General features: G+C 38.4%; 2 pseudogenes; both read left to right on the top strand.

Moving 5' to 3' along the window:
• Window positions 1-307: 307 nt before the first annotated feature.
• On the top strand, window positions 308-1183 carry LOC108491136 (annotated as a pseudogene).
• A 1028-nt stretch (window positions 1184-2211) lies between these two features.
• LOC108491135 overlaps window positions 2212-4177 on the top strand; it is an 8263-nt pseudogene continuing 6297 nt past the window's right edge.

The following is a 4177-nucleotide window of genomic DNA, read 5'->3' as shown; positions in this document are numbered from 1 at the left end:
ATTGTGCAGATAGGAGTATCGATGGTAGTTTGAAACGTACTCTTTTTTGAACTGGCAATGGAATGTGATGGAGATAGAGACTGGACTTGAACCTTGAATCTATAATGAAACTATCAGTGGAACCTTTGCAGAATTCCAGGAATTTCCTTGCATTTTAATTTCCTATATTTGTTGGTTGTATTAACATATTCCCCATGACTCAAAGGACAGACTTACATGAATTCACTTCTTTTCATCTTTCTAGGACTGCACAATTGGATGAAATGCCACAGTGGTAAATGTCTGTTATCTACTGAAAATCACCTCAATGATCACACACAGTGGGACTCTAACCCAAGACGTTCTCCTGCTGGGTCTTCTTTGCACTCAGCCTCTTCAGCTTTCTCTTTTCATGCTTCTCCTAGTGATGTACATCCTCACCATTGGTGTTAATGTGATGACTTTGCTGTTGGTGAGTACCTCTCACCAGTTGCCCACCCCATATAGTTCTTTCTGAGCAACCTCTCATTCTTCGATGTCTGGTATACCATGGCTGCAGTCCTCAAAGTCCTGGCCATCCTAATTTGGAGGATACAGACAATTTAATTTTCAGAGTGTCTTTTGTAGATGTACCTGATTTTCTCATTAAGATACACAGAATATTTCTTCTTGACAGCCATGGCTTTCAACTGCTACCTTGCCATCTGTTCTCTTTTAGACTACTAGGCAATCATGAACTGTCTTCTCCCAGCACAGTTAGATCTGGGGTTCAGGATCTGCGGCTTCTTGGCCATTGCTGCGCCAGCCACCCTTATCAGCACCCTGTTGTTCTGTGGCCCCCATGCCATCAACCATTTCTTCTGTGACATTGCACCCTGGATTGTCCTGATCTGCACCAGTACACAGGCAGAGGAAATTGTGGATTTTGTGATTGTTTTTGTAGTTATCCTGAGTTCCTGACTCATTACCCTGATCTCTTATATCTATATCATCAGTACCATCCTGAGGATCCCTTCTTCTAGTGGCCAAAGCAAAGCCTTCTCCTCCTGTTCCTCCCATCTCGCTGTGGTACTGATCAGGTATGGGTACGTAATTTTTCTCCATTTTTGCACCTCAAAGTGCTTCAGATGTGACCAAAGCTATCCATGTTCTCAACACAGTGGTGACTCCAAGTCTAAATCCTTTTATCTACACTCCATATTAAGGAAGTCAGAGTCCCTTTTTAAGAAACTGAGAGAGCATAAGCCTCCTGTGGTGCCATGGACATATTGTAAGAGGGCTCCATCACTGATGTAGGAATTGTAATGAAAATTTGCATCTCCTGAGTGCCATGGATACACTCTAAATGGGCTCCATTACTGATATAGGGATTACTATTTTTGGTAAAATTTTGTTATCATTTAAATGAAATTTTCATAGACTGCTGTTTCTGAATAAGGGCTATGAGAAGTTGGACACATTTAAATAAATAAAAGCATAAGTGAAATCACAGTTAAGAGTCATTTCAAGATAGAAGTTTCCCTGTGAATGAAATATAGTAAGATAAAAACATATTTAATGAAAAGCTGGTAGGTACAATGTGCCACAATTTTCTCCTAGGGACTGGGAACCAAGCAATCCAAAATACTTCTGATATATAAAGAAATATACACAAATTTGAATACAGAAAAAGAAAATCCCTGTAGAATTATGTATAAGCCTTAGAACAGAAATAGCATATATTATTATTACTAACCAGTCAATATGCTTATAATTGCCAGTATTTTTACATTAAATATTAAAAATAACTTTAGCGTTCTTGGAATCTAATGTCCATTGATCTAGCTCTACCAAACAAAACAGGAGCCAGGAGTTGGTGAGAAAAAATGGATTTTTATATCATTTTGGCCAAAATGTGGAACAGAAAGATTCTCAGATTCCCTCCACTTTGCCTATCACATTCGGATAATTTATAGAAAACTTGAAAACAAAGCCATACAAAACACACATGTAAATTCAGCTTTGACATAAATTATAAGTACACTGAGGCAAGTTCTTTTTCTGGAAGACAGTTCATCATCTGGTGATATAAAGGCACATCAGTCTCAGAATATAATTTTCTGGAAAGATTCTGAGTTTTTGACTCACATAATTCTTTTCTTTCTCCCCTTATTCATTCTTCATGACTGAGGGGTTTACCATACTTTCATTTACTATTGGATTTGTTTATAAATTCCACTAAGGACTCCTGAAATGGATAAGCAAAAATTAAAGAGTAATATACCTGTATCTGAAAGAAATACCATTTGCCACATTCAAGTAGGAGTCATTCATAAATCATGGCATAACAAGAGGTTCAGTGTCAGGTAGGCATGAATGGAATGTTCTTGGTCCTCAACTTCAGCCTCAGTAACTGTTCAAGAACTGGCACAGTGACCTCCTTTTTTGTTTTTGGGTTTTGAAATAGCTTATGATTCTGACACAATGGTGTCAGCATACAAAAGACCTAGGCAAACTCAAGCAGACAGAAACCCTGAATAAAACTGTGGAAATGGGCATCAAAACCCAATCTTAGTTGAAGAATTATTGATCACTGCTAGGTGAGGAATAGTTGATCTTAAAGGGAAATACTCTAGACAGGTTGACTAGACCACAGTAGATGAACTTGCATTGTGGAAAGTCTGAAGACTTCTTCTTTTCTTCTATAATCCTATTTAAGATCTGTTCAATACCATTGCTTTGAATTTCTTTTCCTTCCTGTATGCCTATAATAGAGAGAATTGGTCATTTCGTGTTTCTCCACATTACCTGAATACTTAATTCCTGTCTTTTTGTAAAAAAAATTTGCATAGTCTTTGCTTAAGGAGTCCAGATCTTCAGCTTTTATCAGTCATCTTGATATTCTGTTTTCCATTTCATTCATTCTACTTCTGAGACTTTCTCCTATTGTTTCTAATTGGTTTACTGAGTTTTTCAGTACTCTGTTCATTTCCATTTGGGTTTTCTTCACTATTTCTATCTCTCTCATGAATTCACTTTTAATGTTTTGAATTGTTCTTGATATTCCATTAAACCACATATTTGTATATTCTTGAGCTTCAGTCAAAAGTTTATGCCTTTCTTCTTTGAGATCTTTGAGTTGATTTTCTGTGTTTCCTTGAAATTCTTTATCATGTTCTACCGGGTGGTTCTCAATTCTGTGCACTTCCATAAGAGTCATGCATTGGTTGGGGACATATTTTCCTAGTTTTTCATATTGTTTGTGTTTTTGCATTGCCCTTTGGACATATGGATGTTCTTTGTTGGTTATGTGTTCAAAAGGACTGTCTACTATGTTTTTGCCTAATTTTGGTTCTGTTAATATTGTTTAGGAAACGTAGGTAGGTTTTTATTAATACGAAACAAAAATTGGTCAATATTCCAAGGTTTTGCTGAGTAGCAGATTGGTCAGAGTCCTGACTGAGGTCTGTCTGCCTAATCAGGACACTGGGAAGTTGGCAGTGAGGGGATCACCTGGAATGACAACCAGCTAAGAAGGCTGATCTCAGGTGTGAAAGGCTAATTGGGTTTGGAATCAGTGTGTGAGGTCTCTAAGGAATGACACTGAAGAATTAGGTTGGTCTGCTTGCAAATGATCAGGAAGCAGTGGGGGTGTCTGGACCAAGATTGTAGTCCAGAATTCTGGGGTGACAAAAGGAGAAGAAGGCCTGTGTCAAGGGTTAGAAGGAGAATGGGATTGTGGGAGCTGGGAGACTGAATCAGGTTTTGGGAGTTAAGGAACAGTCAGCAGGGCTAAACTTACCAGGGAAAGAGGCTGGCCTCAGAAATCCATGGCATATTGAGGGTAGAGACAGCCAGTGATGAAGCCTAGTCTCAAGTGTATAAAGTTGAGGGGCAGGGGAGCCTGTGAAGTCTCTAAGGTAGTAGACCAAAGAATTGGATTGGTCTGCTGGTAAGGATCAGTAAGCAATGGGGGAATATGAGGAAGAGGGTACTCCAGATATCTAAAATGCCAAGAGAACAAGTGGGCCTGTGCTCAGGGCTAGAAAGAGATCAGAAGTGGATTTAGATCTAGTTGTGTTTCTTTTAGGAAACAGCATGTCCCTGAATGTGATAGATACATTTATGCTTAGGAGTTTAATATATTCATGATAGGATTCTCTTTCAATGACCGTGAATTATCATTTTTTACTCTTCTCATTACTTTTGGTTTGAAATC

This window comes from Nannospalax galili, unplaced genomic scaffold (assembly GCF_000622305.1).
Source record: "Nannospalax galili isolate Female #2095 unplaced genomic scaffold, S.galili_v1.0 scaffold659, whole genome shotgun sequence".
NCBI lineage: Eukaryota > Metazoa > Chordata > Mammalia > Rodentia > Spalacidae > Nannospalax > Nannospalax galili.
The sequence above is the reverse complement of the archived record's forward strand: the minus strand, read 5'-3'. Positions and strand labels throughout refer to the sequence as shown.